Raw genomic sequence first — 20,482 nt, forward strand, 5'->3', positions numbered from 1 at the left:
CTCAAAATGCTAAGAGAAAAAGACTATCAGCAAAGAATTCTACTTCTAACAACATTTTTCTTCAAAAGTGAAGGAGAAATTAAAACATTCCTAGATGGACAAAAAAAATAAGACATTGTTTGCTAGCAGTAGTTATAAATGTGTGTCAGTGGGCATGCAATATATAAAAATATTTATGTGATAATAGCAAAAAGGATGTACGGTGAGGAGGGAATGGAACTATACAGGAAGAAAATTTTTGTAAACCATTGTAATTAACTTGGTATCAATCCAAACAAGTTTGTTACAAATTAGTATGTTAATTGTAATTCCCTAGACAATCACTAAGAAAGTAACTTTTTAAAAAAAGTAAATAAATGACAAAGATATTTAAATGGTACAGTAGAAAACACAAATTTAGCACAAAAGAAGAGATTAATGGAAGAATAGGGGAATAAAAAATTAAGATATAGGAAAAATAAGCAACAAAATGGCAGATGTAAATCCTACCTTAACAATAATTACATTAAATGAAACTAGATTAAACACTTCAATCAAAAAACAGAATGGCAGAATGTATTTTAAAAGAACATGATTCAACTATATGCTGTCTACAAGAGTTACACATTAGATTTAAAGTCATTAAAGTCACAAATAGGTTAAAAGCAAAAGTATAAATATATGTATATCATGCAAATAGTAACCAAAAGAGAGTTGGAATGACTGTACTAATATTAGACAAAATAGACATTAGATAAAAATTGCTACCAGAGACAAAGAAGAGCATGATATATTGATAAAAGATCACTCTATCAAGAAGATGTAACAATTATGATCATATATGCACCTAATAACAGAGCCTCAAAATACGTGAAGTAAAAACGGACATAATTAAAGGGAAAAATTGACAATTCAACAATAACACTTTAAGCCTTCAGTATTTCACTTTTAATTATGGATAGATTGTCTAGACAGAATATCAACAAGGAAATAGAGGATTTGAACAACACTGAAGCCAACTAGACCTAAGAAATACGTATAGAACACCCAATAATAATAGAATGCCTGTTCTTCTCAAGGGCACATGGAACATTAAGATAGATCATATGTTGGTCCATAAAGCAAATCTCAGTAGATTTTAAAGGATTGAAATCATACAAAATATGTTCTCCAACTGCAATAGGATGAAATTAGAAATCAGTAACAGAAGGAAATTTGAGAAATTCACAAATATATGGAAATTAAACAACACATTCTTACACAACCAATGAGTCAAAGCAGAGAAGTTAGAAAATACTCTGAAATTAATGAAAACAAACATACCATATTGAAATCTATGCTGTAGGTAAAAGCATTGCCTAGAGGGAAATTTTTAGCTATACTTGACTATATTGAAAAAGAAGGAAGATTCGAAAATTAATAACCTAACTCTCCATCTTAAAAAAAATTAAGAGAAAACTAAATTCAAGGCAATCAGAATGAAAAAAGGTAAAGATTAGAGTGATAAGAAATGAGATAGAGGATAGAAAAACAGTAGAGAAAATCAATAAAACCCAAAAGCTGGTTATTTGAAAAGATCAACAAAATTTGACAGGTCTATACAGACCAAGAAAAAGAGAAGACTCAAATTACTAAAATCAAAAATAAAAGAAGGGATGTTACTATTGACCTTAGAGAAATAAAAAGGAATTAAAGGTGAAACTAAGAAGACTTGTTTGCCAAGAAATTAGCTAACCTAATTAAAATGGCCAAATTCCTAAAAAAGCACAGAGAGCTGAAAGTGACTCAAGAAGAAATAGAAAGTCTAAAGAGCCTGAATTAGCAATTAAAATTTGAAAACCATAATAAAAAGCCCAAGACGATATGGCTTCACTGGTGATTTCTACCAGGCATTTAAAGAAGAATTGACATCAGTCTTTCACAGACTCTTCCAAAAACTTGAAGGGGGGGAACATTTTCTAACTCATTCTATGAGGTCATTATTACCCTGATACCAGAACCAGACAACACATTACAAGAAAATTACAGACCAGTATTCCTTATGATCATGGACACAAAAATCCTCAACAAAATAATAGCAAATTTAATTAAACACCATATAATAAAGATTATACATTATGTTCAGGTGGAATTTATCCCAGGAAAATGAAGCGTAGTTCAACATGCAAAAATCACTCTGTGTAATGCACCCTATTAATAGAGTAGAGGAAAACCCCACATGATTTTCAATAGATACCAAAAATGTTTGACAGAATCCAACACTCTTTTATGATAAAAACACTCAACAACTTAGGAAGCAAAGAGAACTTCCTCAGCCTGATAAGGGGCATCTACAAAATCCCCACAGTTAACATTATACCAGTGGTGAAAGACTGAAAACTTTCTCCCTAAGATCAGGAATACGACAGGTATGTCTACTCCTACTACTTCTACTCAGCATTTTACTGGAGATTCTAGCCAGAGCAATTAGGCAAGAAGAAGAAATTTAAAAATCATACAGGTTGGGGAAGTAAAATTCAGTTATATTTCTATATGCTAGCAATGAATAATCTGAAAATGAAATTTAGAGAACAATTTCATTTGTAATAGCATCAAAGGGAATGAAAATAAAACACTGGAATAAATTTAACAAAAGAAGTGCATACAGTGGAAACTACAAAATTGTTGAAAGAAATTAAGATCTAAATAAGTGGAAACACATTGTTAAGATAGCAATCTATGTCAAAGTGGATTTGATATGGATTACATTGAATCTGTGCAGTTTTTTGTTGCAGAAATTGACAAGCTAATTTTAAAATCCTATGGAAATTGAAGGGATCCAGAATAGCCAAAACAATCTAAAAAAGGACAATTGGAGAATTCCCATTTCCTGATTTCAAGTTACTACAAAGCTTGATAAGAAAGTGATCAAGGGGCGGAGCAAGATGGCCGAATAGGAACAGCTCCAGTCTCCAACTCCCAGCGCGAGCGACACAGAAGACCGGTGATTTCTGCATTTTCAACTGAGGTACTGGGTTCATCTCACTGGGGAGTGCCGGACGATCGGTGCTGGTCAGCTGCTGCAGCCCGACCAGCGAGAGCTGAAGTAGGGCGAGGCATTGCCTCACCTGGGAAGCGCAAGGGGGAAGGGAATCCCTTTTCCTAGCCAGGGGAACTGAGACACACAACACCTGGAAAATCGGGTAACTCCCACCCCAATACTGCGCTTTAAGCAAACAGGCACACCAGGAGATCATATCCCACACCTGGCTTGGAGGGTCCCACACCCACGGAGCCTCCCTCATTACTAGCACAGCAGTCTGTGATCTACCGGCAAGGCAGCAGCGAGGCTGGGGGAGGGGCGCCCGCCATTGCTGAGGCTTAAGTAGGTAAACAAAGCTGCTGGGAAGCTCGAACTGGGTGGAGCTCACAGCAGCTCAAGGAAACCTGCCTGTCTCTGTAGACTCCACCTCTGGGGACAGGGCACAGTAAACAATAACAAACGCAGCCGAAACCTCTGCAGACGCAAACGACTCTGTCTGACTTTGAAGAGAGCAGCTTTGAAGAGAGCAGTGGATCTCCCAACACGGAGGTTGAGATCTGAGAAGGGACAGACTCCCTGCTCAAGTGGGTCCCTGACCCCTGAGTAGCCTAACTGGGAGACATCCCCCACTAGGGGCAGTCTAACACCCCACACCTCACAGGGTGGAGTACACCCCTGAGAGGAAGCTTCCAAAGCAAGAATCAGACAGGTACACTCGCTGTTCAGAAATATTCTATTTTCTGCAGCCTCTGCTGCTGATACCCAGGCAAACAGGGTCTGGAGTGGACCTCAAGCAATCTCCAACAGACCTACAGCTGAGGGTCCTGACTGTTAGAAGGAAAACTATCAAACAGGAAGGACACTTACACCAAAACCCCATCAGTACATCACCATCATCAAAGACCAGAGGCAGATAAAACCACAAAGATGGGGAAAAAGCAGGGCAGAAAAGCTGGAAATTCAAAAAATAAGAGCGCATCTCCCCCGGCAAAGGAGCGCAGCTCATCGCCAGCAACGGATCAAAGCTGGACGGAGAATGACTTTGATGAGATGAGAGAAGAAGGCTTCAGTCCATCAAATTTCTCAGAGCTAAAGGAGGAATTATGTACCCAGCGCAAAGAAACTAAAAATCTTGAAAAAAAAGTGGAAGAATTGATGGCTAGAGTAATTAATGCAGAGAAGGTCCTAAACGAAATGAAAGAGATGAAAACCATGACACGAGAAATACGTGACAAATGCACAAGCTTCAGTAACCGACTCGATCAACTGGAAGAAAGAGTATCTGCGATTGAGGATCAAATGAATGAAATGAAGCGAGAAGAGAAACCAAAAGAAAAAAGAAGAAAAAGAAATGAACAAAGCCTGCAAGAAGTATGGGATTATGTAAAAAGACCAAATCTACGTCTGATTGGGGTGCCTGAAAGTGAGGGGGAAAATGGAACCAAGTTGGAAAACACTCTTCAGGATATCATCCAGGAGAATTTCCCCAACCTAGTAGGGCAGGCCAACATTCAAATTTAGGAAATACAGAGAACGCTACAAAGATACTCCTCGAGAAGAGCAACTCCAAGACACATAATTGCCAGATTCACCAAAGTTGAAATGAAGGAAAAAATCTTAAGGGCAGCCAGAGAGAAAGGTCGGGTTACCCACAAAGGGAAGCCCATCAGATTAACAGCAGATCTCTCGGCAGAAACTCTACAAGCCAGAAGAGAGTGGGGGCCAATATTCAACATTCTTAAAGAAAAGAATTTTAAACCCAGAATTTCATATCCAGCCAAACTAAGTTTCATAAATGAAGGAGAAATAAAATCCTTTACAGATAAGCAAATGCTTAGAGATTTTGTCACCACTAGGCCTGCCTTACAAGAGACCCTGAAGGAAGCACTAAACATGGAAAGGAACAACCGGTACCAGCCATTGCAAAAACATGCCAAAATGTAAAGACCATCGAGGCTAGGAAGAAACTGCATCAACTAACGAGCAAAATAACCAGTTAATATCATAATGGCAGGATCAAGTTCACACATAACAATCTTAACCTTAAATGTAAATGGACTAAATGCTCCAATTAAAAGACACAGACTGGCAAACTGGATAAAGAGTCAAGACCCATGAGTCTGCTGTATTCAGGAGACCCATCTCACACACAGAGACATACATAGGCTCAAAATAAAGGGATGGAGGAAGATTTACCAAGCAAATGGAGAACAAAAAAAAGCAGGGGTTGCAATACTAGTCTCTGATAAAACAGACTTTAAACCATCAAAGATCAAAAGAGACAAAGAAGGCCATTACATAATGGTAAAGGGATCAATTCAACAGGAAGAGCTAACTATCCTAAATATATATGCACCCAATACAGGAGCACCCAGATTCATAAAGCAAGTCCTTAGAGACTTACAAAGAGACTTAGACTCTCATACAATAATAATGGGAGACTTCAACACTCCACTGTCAACATTAGACAGATCAACGAGACAGAAAGTTAACAAGGATATCCAGGAATTGAACTCATCTCTGCAGCAAGCAGACCTAATAGACATCTATAGAACTCTCCACCCCAAATCAACAGAATATACATTCTTCTCAGCACCACATCGTACTTACTCCAAAATTGACCACGTAATTGGAAGTAAAGCACTCCTCAGCAAATGTACAAGAACAGAAATTATAACAAACTGTCTCTCAGACCACAGTGCAATCAAACTAGAACTCAGGACTAAGAAACTCAATCAAAACCGCTTAACTACATGGAAACTGAATAACCTGCTCCTGAATGACTACTGGGTACATAACGAAATGAAGGCAGAAATAAAGATGTTCTTTGAAACCAATGAGAACAAAGATACAACATACCAGAATCTCTGGGACACATTTAAAGCAGTGTGTAGAGGGAAATTTATAGCACTAAATGCCCACAAGAGAAAGCAGGAAAGATCTAAAATTGACACTCGCAATTAAAAGAACTAGAGAAGCAAGAGCAAACACATTCGAAAGCTAGCAGAAGGCAAGAAATAACTAAGATCAGAGCAGAACTGAAGGAGATAGAGACACAAAAAACTCTCCAAAAAATCAATGAATCCAGGAGTTGGTTTTTTGAAAAAGATCAACAAAATTGACAAACCACTAGCAAGACTAATAAAGAAGAAAAGAGAGAAGAATCAAATCGACACAATTAAAAATGATAAAGGGGATATCACCACTGACCCCACAGAAATACAAACTACCATCAGAGAATACTATAAACACCTCTACGCAAATAAACTGGAAAATCTAGAAGAAATGGATAATTTCCTGGACACTTACACTCTTCCAAGACTAAACCAGGAAGAAGCTGAATCCCTGAATAGACCAATAGCAGGCTCTGAAATTGAGGCAATAATTAATAGCCTACCAACCAAAAAAAGTCCAGGACCAGATGGATTCACAGCTGAATTCTACCAGAGGTACAAGGAGGAGTTGGTACCATTCCTTCTGAAACTATTCCAATCAATAGAAAAAGAGGGAATCCTCCCTAACTCATTTTATGAGGCCAACATCATCCTGATACCAAAGCCTGGCAGAGACACAACAAAAAAAGAGAATTTTAGACCAATATCCCTGATGAACATCGATGCAAAAATCCTCAATAAAATACTGGCAAACCGGATTCAGCAACACATCAAAAAGCTTATCCACCATGATCAAGTGGGCTTCATCCCTGGGATGCAAGGCTGGTTCAACATTCGCAAATCAATAAACATAATCCAGCATATAAACAGAACCAAAGACAAGAACCACATGATTATCTCAATAGATGCAGAAAAGGCCTTTGACAAAATTCAACAGCCCTTCATGCTAAAAACGCTCAATAAATTCGGTATTGATGGAACGTACCTCAAAATAATAAGAGCTATTTATGACAAACACACAGCCAATATCATACTGAATGGGCAAAAACTGGAAAAATTCCCTTTGAAAACTGGCACAAGACAGGGATGCCCTCTCTCACCACTCCTATTCAACATAGTGTTGGAAGTTCTGGCTAGGGCAATTAGGCAAGAGAAAGAAATCAAGGGTATTCAGTTAGGAAAAGAAGTAGTCAAATTGTCCCTGTTTGCAGATGACATGATTGTATATTTAGAAAACCCCATTGTCTCAGCCCAAAATCTCCTTAAGCTGATAAGCAACTTCAGCAAAGTCTCAGGATACAAAATTAATGTGCAAAAATCACAAGCATTCTTATACACCAGTAACAGACAAACAGAGAGCCAAATCAGGAATGAACTTCCATTCACAATTGCTTCAAAGAGAATAAAATACCTAGGAATCCAACTTACAAGGGATGTAAAGGACCTCTTCAAGGAGAACTACAAACCACTGCTCAGTGAAATAAAAGAGGACACAAACAAATGGAAGAACATACCATGCTCATGGATAGGAAGAATCAATATCGTGAAAATGGCCATACTGCCCAAGGTAATTTATAGATTCAATGCCATCCCCATCAAGCTACCAATGAGTTTCTTCATAGAATTGGAAAAAACTGCTTTAAAGTTCATATGGAACCAAAAAAGAGCCCGCATCTCCAAGACAATCCTAAGTCAAAAGAACAAAGCTGGAGGCATCACGCTACCTGACTTCAAACTATACTACAAGGCTACAGTAACCAAAACAGCATGGTACTGGTACCAAAACAGAGATATAGACTAATGGAACAGAACAGAGTCCTCAGAAATAATACCACACATCTACAGCCATCTGATCTTTGACAAACCTGAGAGAAACAAGAAATGGGGAAAGGATTCCCTATTTAATAAATGGTGCTGGGCAAATTGGCTAGCCATAAGTAGAAAGCTGAAACTGGATCCTTTCCTTACTCCTTATACGAAAATTAATTCAAGATGGATTAGAGACTTAAATGTTAGACCTAATACCATAAAAATCCTAGAGGAAAACCTAGGTAGTACCATTCAGGACATAGGCATGGGCAAAGACTTCATGTCTAAAACACCAAAAGCAACGGCAGCAAAAGCCAAAATTGACAAACGGGATCTAATTAAACTAAAGAGCTTCTGCACAGCAAAAGAAACTACCATCAGAGTGAACAGGCAACCTACAGAATGGGAGAAAATTTTTGCAGTCTGCTCATCTGACAAAGGGCTAATATCCAGAACCTACAAAGAACTCAAACAAATTTACAAGAAAAAAACAAACAACCCCATCAAAAAGTGGGCAAAGGATATGAACAGACATTTCTCAAAAGAAGACATTCATACAGCCAACAGACACATGAAAAAATGCTCATCATCACTGGCCATCAGAGAAATGCAAATCAAAACCACAATGAGATACCATCTCACACCAGTTAGAATGGCAATCATTAAAAAGTCAGGAAACAACAGGTGCTGGAGAGGATGTGGAGAAATAGGAACACTTTTACAGTGTTGGTGGGATTGTAAACTAGTTCAACCATTATGGAAAACAGTATGGCGATTCCTCAAGGATCTAGAACTAGATGTACCATATGACCCAGCCATCCCATTACTGGGTATATACCCAAAGGATTATAAATTATGCTGCTATAAAGACACATGCACACGTATGTTTATTGCAGCACTATTCACAATAGCAAAGACTTGGAATCAACCCAAATGTCCATCAGTGACAGATTGGATTAAGAAAATGTGGCACATATACACCATGGAATACTATGCAGCCATCAAAAAGGATGAGTTTGTGTCCTTTGTAGGGACATGGATGCAGCTGGAAACCATCATTCTTAGCAAACTATCACAAGAACAGAAAACCAAACACCACATGTTCTCACTCATAGGTGGGAACTGAACAATGAGATCACTTGGACTCAGGAAGGGGAACATCACACACCGGTGCCTATCATGGGGAGGGGGGAGGGGAGAGGGATTGCATTGGGAGTTATACCTGATGTAAATGATGGGTGCAGCACAGCAACATGGCACAAGTATACATATGTAACAAACCTGCACGTTATGCACATGTACCCTACAACTTAAGGTATAATAATAATAAATAAATTAAAAATAAATAAATAAATTAAAAAAAAAAAGTGATCAAAATGGTATAGTACTGGCTTAAGGATATACATAGATTAAAGAAATAGAGAACAGTCCAGAAATAAACCCATAATCTATGGTCAATTTATATTTGACAAGAGTGCCAAGATAATTCAATGACAGAAGAAGAGTCAACAAAAGGTGCTGGGGCAACTGCATATTCACATGCAAAAGAATGATACTGGAACCCTATCTCATACTGTATACAAAAATTAACTCAAAATGGATTTATAAACTAAGTGTAAGAAGTAAAAGCATAAGAAACCTGAAGAACATATTAAATGTTAGTGACCTTGGAGTAGACAATAGTTTCTTAGATATGATACCAAAAGCACAAGCAATAAAAAAATAATAGAAATATTAAATTTCATCAAGATTGAAATTATGAGGCCGGGCGCGGTGGCTCAAGCCTGTAATCCCAGCACTTTGGGAGGCCGAGACGGGCGGATCACGAGGTCAGGAGTTCGAGACCATCCTGGCTAACACGGTGAAACCCCGTCTCTACTAAAAAATACAAAAAACTAGCCGGGCGAGGTGGTGGGCGCCTGTAGTCCCGGCTACTTGGGAGGCTGAGGCAGGAGAATGGCGTAAAAACCCGGGAGGCGGAGCTTGCAGTGAGCTGAGATCTGGCCACTGCACTCCACCCTGGGCGACATAGCGAGACTCCGTCTCAAAAAAAAAAAAAAAAAAAAAAAAAAGATTGAAATTATGTTCTTCATGGGATATTATCAGTAAAGTGAAAAGACAACCCACAAAATGGGAAAAATATTTGCAAATCATATATCTGATATATGTAAATAGTAGACAGAATATATAAATAGCTCATACAACTCAACAACAGCAAAAAAACCCATGAAAAAATGACATGGGATTTAAATAGACATTTTTCTAAAGAACTTGTACAAATGGCCATGAACATCTGCATGTCAAGTAGATGAAAAGATACTCAACGTCATTTACCATCAGGATGATGCAAATCAAAACCACTACAAGATACTATTTCACACCTCTTAGGATTGTTATAATAAAAAAGATGGACAATAACAAGTGTTGGTGAGGAAGTAAAGAAATGGGAACCCTCATACACCACTACTGGGAATGCAAAATGTTGAAACCACTTTGGAAACCAGTTTGTTAATTCCTTAGAAGATTAAATCTAGAGTTCCTTAGAAGGTTAAATCCAGAAGTTTTGCTCTTCAGTATGTAACCTAGAGAACTGAAGATATATGTCCACATGAAAACTTGTACATGAAAAATTCTTATGACAGCATGGTTCATATTAGCCTAAAGTGGAACAAACCCAAGTGTCCACTAACTGATCAACATATAAATCAAATATGGTATATCTATGCAATGGAATATTATTATCCAACCATAAGAAGAAATGAAGTATTGACACAGGACACAGCATAGATAAACCTTTAAAACATTATGCTAAGTGAGAGAACCCAGGCACAAAAGACCACACATTGAATGATTTCATTTATATGAAATGTCCAGAATAGGCAAATTTACAGAGACAGAAAGTAAATTAGTGATTGTCGGAGGCTGGGTAAAGGAGGGATATGCTATGACTGCTATTGGGTACTTGGTTTCTATTTGGGATGATTAAAATGTTCTAGAATTAGATAGTGGTGACAATTATACAACTTGTGAATATCCTAAACACTGATTCTCACATTTTCAAAAGGTTAATTTTATAGTATGTGAATTATAATTTAATTTCTTTAAAAAAGGGATACAAGGAAGAAAAGTATAGAGATCTGAGAAGAAAATGGAGGTAAATTACTTCTATGGCCCTTAAGCATGTTAGACTATAGTGTAAATATCCCTCATAGAGGAATATTTATAGAGGTGAGACTGAATTGGAGGTGTTATGGGACAGTATATTTGTGGAGATGTATCTAATCCTTTTAGGACATTGGCAAAATCACTAAGAAGGCATGTAACAGCAATGTCTAGTTGCCTGGGGGATACAGGGATTAGTCAGACATAGTCTCTGCAATTTAGCCTAGCAACTAGTTGTTAAGATAGAATGCTACAGGCAGAATGTGATCAGAGTTATCAAATGAATGATGCAAGTGATAAGAGGTAAAGGAAAATGAGAAATCATGTATGATTGGACAGTCAGAGAAAGTGTTTTAAAGAAGGACATGAGGATTCTATCTTAACCTTGAAGGATAGAGCAGAATTTGGTGCATGAAATTTGGTGCATTTTGGTACATGAAAATGGTGCAGAAATGGGCTTTTTAAAAGACCAGGTAAAGTGATGGCTTTTAGAAATACTACCAGCAGCCAAATGCCCAGCCACAGTTACAGACCTCCTTAAAGCCTATCACTGCTAATTCATTTGCCATTCTTAGGTCTCTTAAGAATAGTAAATATCATTCAGATACGTCAGTTTTGTTCAATGTAGTTTTTGCAAGGATCTAGAAATTCCATGGACACTTTACTATGTTTTCAATTAGTCAGGCAATAACAGAATAACTGAATGAAAATGTGGATAAATGGTGACAGTGTGTCATGAAACAAGGATTATTATGATCCAATTTTGTGCATTGCCTATTAAAACATGGAAGAAAAAGAGAATAGCAGTAAATCTCATTCTCTTTTGATTACCCCCAACTAAAACTGATCTTCATTTCTGTCATTTATTCCTCATTGTTAGCCTCCCAGCCTCTATTTATTTTCCAGATTAGGCCCTCAATCATTGTTTTGCTTATCTTTAACACATGGTCTTGAGAATAATGTGATATAATCAGGCCATATTCCTTCGATTTATTGTTTCTTCTTCCTAAAGTAGATGACTGAGAGTTGTTTTCTTTGAGATGTTTTTAAATGAGCAAGTCATGGAACTCAGATGGCTTTATGCTTAGTTCTTTGTTAAATCACAGAGATTTAGAGGATCGTTTGTTACTGAATCATAACAGCCTATTCTGATTGATACAGACATATAATGAACTACTCAATAACAATAGTAGGAGCCAGAAGGACTGAAATGGTATTTCCAAAGTGATGAGAGAAAATAACTGACAACCCAGAATTATATCATAGTAATTATGAACACTTATTTAGAATTTACAGTGTGCCAGATACAGTTTTACAAGCTTTACCTATGTATTTGGTTAATCTCCACAGCAACCCTCTAAGATAGGTACTATAATTGTCCTCATTTTATAGATGAAAAAACAGAAGACTAGAGAAGTTCTGTGAACTTCCTAAGGTCCACAGTTAGTACCTGGCAAAACTGGAATTCAAACTCAGACAGTCTACCCAGACCACTAATGTAAAACAGTCTTTCAAGAATAAGGATGAAATAAAATTTACCATGTAGCAAAGCTTTGTTTAAGGAACTTCAGGAATAAGGAAAATAATCCCAGAAGGAAAATCTAAGATGTAAAAAAGAAAGGCAAGCAAAGAAGTGAGTAAACTATTCTGTATGTCAAAATGAACATTGTTTTAAATAATAATACATAATTATGGAATTTAAAAAGACAATTAAAATTCTGGATTTTAGCAATAGATGTCAGTCTAAAGGGGGATGATTGCAGTAAAGTATTTCAAAGCCTTGCATCTCAGTAACGTTGTATTACTTGAGAGCTTAGCGATGCAAAATGTCAGGGTCACCTCATACTAATTGAAATTGTCATTCGAACACATTTCCCAGGTGATCCATATTTACATTAAAGATTGAGAAGCCCTCTTCCCAGGTCCTGGAATTGTTTGGGGTGATATCAATTAACTTCAAGCTTGGTCAAAGTGAACAATATAATTTCAAGAATAACCCCTGAAAGAAAAGAAATAGCATATATAAAACTTCCAAATCAGCCCAAGGCAAAACTGGACTCAAAATATTAACAAATAAAAAAAGAAGCGGCCAGGAAAAGAAAGACGTTCAGGGCAAATGAAAAAAGCACGGTCAAGTTCAGGCATAACAAAATTCCGATAAATGTGAGTAGCTAAAATTTGCCAGTTAAAAGAGATTGTCAAATAGAATTTTAAAATAATCTGACTATATAATTTTTACAAATAACATGTAAAACACAGCATGAACGTGAAAATATCAAAATGATATATCAGACAAACACCAAACATAAGAATGTTGGGGTAACAATAATACTTCAATAAATCTTGGGGGAAAAAAGAATGCTACAGTAGCCATGTTAATATCAGACTATAGATAATTTTTTTAAATTTTATTTATTTATTTATTTATGTTTTAGAGACAGTGTCTTACACCATCACCCAGGCTAGAGTACAGTGGCATCATCATCGATCACTGCAGCCTCAAAATCCTGGGTTCAAGCAATCCCCCTGACTCAGCTGTCTAGCTGGGACTAAACAAAATATGTGTAAGGCAAAAAGGTTAAACTTAGGCTTAATTTTAAAATAGCCTCAAAATAAATAAAACAAAATTGATAGGCCTACAGGGAGAAATTTGCAAATGCTATATATTTGCTAGATGTCAGTACGTTCTTATTTGAAGGCCAAGCATCAAAAAATCAGTAAAGCTATAGGACATTTGAGCAGTGTGATTAATAGGTATGATCTAGTGGTCACATATACAGATGCTGTACCTGACAATTAGAGAACATACATCCATTTTAAGTACATGTGAAACATTTTTCTTTTCTTTTCTTTTCTTTTTTTTTGAGACTGAGTCTCTGTTGCCCAGGCTGGAGTGCTATGGAGCGATCTTGACTCATTGCAACCTCCACCTTCCAGGTTCAAGTGATTCTCCTGCCTCAGCCTCTCAAGTAGCTGGAATTACAGGCACCTGCCACCATGCCCAGCGAATTATTTTTGTATTTTTAGTAGAGATGGGGTTTCACCATGTTCAGTAGGCTGATCTTGAGCTCCTGACCTCAGGTGATCCACCTGCCTTGGCCTCCCAAAGTGCTGGGATTACAGGTGTGAGCCACCGCACCCAGACCATGTGAAACATTTTTCAAAACAAAATAACAAAACTTATCTAAGAGGGAAGAGATGGTGGTGGTTAGATGAGCGTTAACTTGATTCTTTTTGAAAATCTTTTCTTGAGCATTAGTAGCACTAAGTGAGCATAATACATGTAATCACTGTTTCTGAAGCCTTAATCATCCCTTTCAAATCCATCCATTTTTTCCACTTGCAGACCTTGCCATGAATTGAGAGGGAACTGCTGGTGTCTTTGACAATATAATTGAATGTATGAGCAATCTGATTTCACCTGTTCATCAACTCTAAATTAGAAGAATGCCAGCTCATTCAGTGGCTACAATATTAGACAAGGACTTTGCATCTAGTCACTGGAGTAAGAGGCATACAGATTTTTGAATTCTGGGCAGAACCTTTTCTTCAGCATTTTTGAGCCTGGTGAAGTCATTTTTGGCCTTTCCAAATATATCTTACCCTTACATGGCCAGAGGTAACCTTGATCTCCTCTAAGTCACTATAGTCTTTTATCTATGCACCATGTTTGAAACATAGTGGACATCTAACAGATGTTTGAATGATGGAATAGGAAGAAAAGATTTTCTTTCAGATTTCCTTTCCTTTTCAGGGGCTACCTAGGACAAACACCACTAGAAGATCCATACCTTCCTTCCTAGTAAATCCATACCTTCTAGTGGTGTTTGTCCTAGACAACCCCTGAAAAGGAAAGAAAACCTGACATCAGAAGACAACCATGCTCTAAGACAACCAACTCTGGTGCTTTGTAAGGAAGGAGAACATCAGAAGCTTCCAGTGAAAGAATCTATAATATTCTCAAAGACCCTTAGCTGCAGAATTCATATAGCATCACTTGAAGATTTTCTCTCTTAAGATTTCAGGAGAACACAGGCAGTTTCCGGACACATAGGCAGTTCCCTCTCAATTCACGGCAAAGTCTGCAGGAGAACACATAGACTCTGTTGTACTTGAGGGAAGATTTTCTAGCCTGGCCTTAAGGGAGGCCACATGTTATCCCAGGCCCACCTTGCCACCTTAGTAGGCACTATAAACTCATACAACTCCTAGATTGTAACACTGGAAATGGTTTGTTGTATTAGTTTTCTATTGCTACATAACAACACCTATTTGTTAGCTCAAGTTCCATAGGTCAGTAATCTACACAGGGATCTGCTTAGAGTCTCACAAGGTAGGAATCAAGGTGTCAGCTGGGCTGAGTTCTCATCTGGAGACACGGGGCGGGGGATGGGGGGGGGAATCTGTTTCCAAGCTCATTCTTGTTGGCAGAATTGAGTTTCTTGCGGTTATAGGTCTAAGATCCCTGTTTCCTTGATAGCTGTTAGCCAGGGACCACTCCCAGTTCCTCCAGGCTGCCTGCATTCTTTGACATGTGGCCTTCTCAGTCTTCAACCCAGCAGCAATAGTACATCAAATCCTTCTCATGCTTCAGATCTCTTCCTCTTCTGTCTCCAGCTGGAGAAAACTCTCTGCTTTTAAAGGGCTGTATAATTAGATTAGGTCCACCTGGATAATCTCCCTATTTTATAGTCAAATCTGTCATGTAATAACTTATTCATGAGAATCAAATTCATTATATTCAACAATCCTGGGATTGTGGGGGGTGGGGGAATCTGGGACCATTTTGGAACTCTGCCTGTCACATTTGTTTATAAGTTTTATCTCATTTACTGGATCCTAAGAGTCTTGAGAACAGGTTAGTGCCTGCCACATCATAACATTTAGTAAATACCAACATTTACATTATCTGTGACTAAAAATTAATGTGTTAGGAGTTATGTATGAGGATTATAATCTTATTCATGTTTAAATCCTTAGTCTCTAGCATAGTATATCATTGATGGTATGTATCAATTGATAGTATGTCTAAATGTTTTAGAAAACATTTAGCTAAATAAATGAGAGAATAATTATATAATTCAGGGTTGTGGCTACTATTCTGATTATTATATAGCATATGTTTTTCAAAAATCATGTGTAATTTAATTTGCAATCTTTTTGTAGTTTTAATAAAATGATAGAGTACAGATAGGGTCTTCTAGTTTTTTTTAACAGCTGCTTTAAAAGTGAAATTCTTCAAATTGCTGATTTACATCAATATCTTCAGTATTTTTTCCTCGTATAAAGAAAGGATCACTGGAATAGGAGATAAAAGTTGGATTCAGATCTTGGCAGAGGGGTCTGTATGTTTGTGTGTGTGTGTGTGTGTGTGTGTGTGTGTGTGTGTGTGTGTGTGTGTGTGAGGGGTGAGGACTAGTTGGATTAATCTTTTACATTCCAATGTCCTGTGCTGCTATTTCCTATACTATTCAACTGTTCAAGCATACTGTTTCATATAATCATGTGCCTTATACATTTTAATTTCAGATATCCAGCAGAAATATTCCAGCTAAAGGAAAAAATACTCGAAATTGGGCATCAGAGAGATTAGCCATTTCCTCCAGATATCCAGATGGATACCAACAGTAGCTGCCAAGACAAATTTATCTTTGGAATTGAAAGTCTGTTACCCTGAGACTATCTAATGCTAATGTTTTTCTTCCTGTTTGAGTAGATTTTTAACTCGTAGCTATGAGTGATGGATGTTGTTGCAGTATAATAACATTTGCTTGGTCCTTATTGATGATCTGCTCAAAAAATAGATTAGTAGATACTTAACCCATCAGAGAGCTTGTTGGTGTAATAATGTTACTGTAATCAGGCCAAGTAATGTAATTCTCTGCTTAGTTCAGTTGCTAATGGTCATCCGGAGAGGTCATTCCCATCTGAGATGACTCATGTGGAGGCTTCTGGAATATGGTACTGTACTTTAAAGAATGCTGGCCAGTGAGTGCGGTGGCTCACGCCTGTAATTCTAGGACTTTGGGAAGTGAAGGTGGGCAGATCTCTTGAGCTCAGGATTTCAAAACCAGCCTAGGCAACATAGTGAGATCTCATCTGTATTTTTAAAATGCTATATAAGAGGAGCAATATGACTTATTCATCATCTCTGACTTTTCAGTGCAGGATGGGGTTTTAACTCAACATTTCCTAAAATCATGTGACTATAGAAGTCCTATGGAACATTCAACAAATCTCCTAGAACACAGTTTGGGACGGACTGATTTCTTCTGATTTAAGAAAGTAAGACCAGCCATGCGTGGTGGTTTATGCCTTTAATCCCAGCACTTTGGGAGGTTGAGGTGGGAGGATCACTTGTGCTCAGGAGTTAGAGACCAACCTGGGAAACATGGTGAGACCTTGTCTCCACAAAAAACAAAACATTAGCTGGGCATGGTGGCGCGTGCCTGTGATCCCAGTTACTCGGGAGGCTGAGGTGGGCGAATTGCTTGAGCCCAGGAGGTCCAGGCTGCAGTGAGCCATGATCACTGCACTCGAGCCTGTCTCAAAAAAAATAAAATAAAAAAAGAATAAACAGAAGTAAGACCAACTCTTAGGAGCATCAGAATGTTTTTATTAGAAGTAGCTTATGACAATTGGAGAATCTGAGGCCCTTGGGGATTGAAGAGTTGCCCAGTAGAGTGAGTTGGTGGCAAAGCGTGGATGAAAATAATGCAGCTGTCCCTCACTTCGGTGCTTTTCTCACTATAATACGGTTCTTAACAAACTGATAAAAAGTCTTCTGGCTGCTATAAGCCATAAACCGTTTTTTGTAGAAGGTGGCCATAACTTTTACATTGACTAGGTTTCAGTTTGGAGATAGGATTGGGAAGAGGGCTTTGACTTAAGGTGTATACTGGTTCTTTGTTTAATGAATATCACGAGATAGTTGCTTTTTCCAACTCCGGTTCCATTCTTTTAAAATACAGAGTCCCTCTTTTTTGTAAATGCCTTTAATTATTTACCCTCAGGAGTACAGCTGTTACTAAGTCATCAGATTCCACTGTGAACTAATTCAGCCATCTTCTTAATCTGTACTATAGGAATGGGCATTGCAGTGGGGTCCTAAATCTTTCATATTTAGTCTTTGTTTATTGGTTGGGTTTTTTTAAAACACAAACAAACATATAATCGGTTTAGGAGCCAGTTTTTTTCAGTTTTTCTTGACCATCTTCTGCTTACAAGAGAGGGAAGGAAATAGATGAAAAACTCGAATATCCATTCTGAATGTCCAATTTTTTAAAAATGTGATCATAAAGACTGAAGTTTGCAGGTTGCCCTGACTGACACCCTCTAATTTCATTCCTAAATAACTGTTCCTTTACATTTTGAAGTTTTTTCATTCTTGCTTTCTCTTACCAGAAAGTACCATTATCATGAATCATTTTAAGGGAGTATTTTATAGAAAATTGGAATAGGGTGGACTTAAGATAGGAACACAGTCAGGGGCCTAGGGTCATGGAGAGGTGTACAAGAAACAGAAACAGAAAGACACAGATGACACAGTGCTAAAGGCACAGTAGTGGAGATCACTGGAACTCTAAAGTCACCAGACTTCCTGATTTTGAGCTATGTCATATTGGACAAGATATTTAATCTCACTGTGCTCATTATCTGGTCTCTAAAATGAGAATAATACCCCCATCTTCAGGATTATGAAGATTACAAAAGTGAAAGTATGGGTGTTTATTATAATATTGTATTCATCCAGCCAGTTAGAGTTTGCCTTTAGGATGTGAGATTGAGAAAGTTTTTTTTAACCTTCTCCTTTTTGTTTGAAATGGTTATACTAATTATGTAGTATCAGAAAACCAGTAAAACATATTTTTGATTTAATATAAAAAGGGAATATGTGAATGGCCTGCCATTTAGTTAGTGCTCAGTAAATGTAAGTTCTCTTTTCATCTTTCCTTCCTTCCCCCACACACCTTCCACCTCCAAATGTCCTTGATTTTTTTCTTGACACCAGCTTTTTCCTCTGTAAGGAAGGGAATAAGACCCAGTTGTATCTATAACTCTTCTGGGTTTGGGGTAGATACAGGATGAGTGGAGGGAAGTCTGCCTGTGCAAAAGGCGATAGAGTATATAGAAACTCAGACTAGGGAGAAATTCAGGTCTAAGTTTGTATCCTGACCCCTACCATTTAAAAGCTAAGTAACCTAAGAAAAGTTTTTAAACAAAACCTCTGTTTTTTCTTTTTTAAAATAGTGATATACTGGGCATAGAGGCTCATGCCTGTAATCCCAACTCTGCAAGGCCAAGACGGGAGGATCACTTGAGTCTGGGAATTTGAGACCAACCTAGGTAACATAGCAAGACCCCATCTCTACAAAAATTTAAAAGATTAGCTGAGTATAGTGATGTGTGCCTGTAGTCCTAGCTTCTGGGGAGGCTGAGGCCAGAGGGTCGCTTGAGCCCAGGGTTCAAGTGCACAGTGAGCTGTGACTGCACCACTGTATTCCATCCTGGGCAACAGAGGGAGACCCTGTCTATAAAAAATAAAATAAAATGGTAATAATTGTAATACTTACTCTTAAAACTCCAAAATGATCCTTTGGCTCCCTGTCTCACATCCAGGTCACACTGAGGCAAAAGGTGGGTTGCCATGGTCTTGGGCAGCTCCGCACCTGTGGCTTTGCAGGGTATAGCCTCCTTCCCGGCTGCTTTCGCTGGCTGACATTGAGTGTCTGAAGCTTTTCTGGGCACATGGTACAAGCTGTTGGTGGATCTACCATTCCGGGGTCGGAGGACAGTGGCCCTCTTCTCACAGCTCCACTAGGTGATGCCCCAGTAGGGACTCTGTGGGAGAGCTCTGATCCCACATTTCCCTTCTGCACTGCCCTAGCAGAGGTTCTCCGTGAGAGCCCTGCCCCTGCAGCAAACTTCGTCCTGGACATCTAGGCATTTCCATACATCCTCTGAAATCTAGGCGGAGGTTCCCAAACCCCAATTGTTGACTTCTGTGCACTGCACAGCACAGGGACTCTGGCCTGGCCCATGAAACTATTTTTTCCTCCTAGGCCTCTGGGTCTGTGATGAGGGGAGCTGCTGTGAAGACCTCTGACTACCCTGCTGTATTTCAGACTTGCATGGGGCCTGTAGTCCCTTTGTTTTGGCCAATTTCTCCCATTTGGAAAGGCTGTATTTACCCAATGCCTGTACCCCCGTTGTATCTGGGAAGTAACTAACTTGCTTTTGATTTTACAGGCTCCTAGGCAGGAGGGACTTGCCTTGTCTTGGATGAGACTTTGGACTGGACTTTTGAGTTAATGCTGAAATGAGTTAAGACTTCAGGGGACTGTTGGAAAGGCATGATTGGTTTTGAAATGTGAGGTCATGAGATTTGGGAGGAGCCAGGGGTGGAATGATATGGGTTGGCTGTGTCCCCACCCCAATCTCATCTTGAATTCCCATGTGTTGTGGGAGGGACCTAGTAGGAAGTAATTGAATCCTGGGGGCAGATCTTTCCTGTGCTGTTCTCGTGATAGTGAATAAGTCTCATGAGATCTAATGGTTTTAAAACGGTGTTTCCCTACACAAGCTCTTTGCCTGCCATCATCCATGTAAGACATGA

General features: G+C 38.4%; 1 protein-coding gene across 2 annotated transcripts in view; it reads left to right on the plus strand.

Moving 5' to 3' along the window:
• The window catches only part of LOC105477724 (synapsin II), a 196,703-nt gene that overhangs the window by 93,923 nt on the left and 82,298 nt on the right, over nucleotides 1-20,482 (plus strand). The window lies entirely within an intron of this gene.

This window comes from Macaca nemestrina, chromosome 2, assembly GCF_043159975.1.
Source record: "Macaca nemestrina isolate mMacNem1 chromosome 2, mMacNem.hap1, whole genome shotgun sequence".
NCBI lineage: Eukaryota > Metazoa > Chordata > Mammalia > Primates > Cercopithecidae > Macaca > Macaca nemestrina.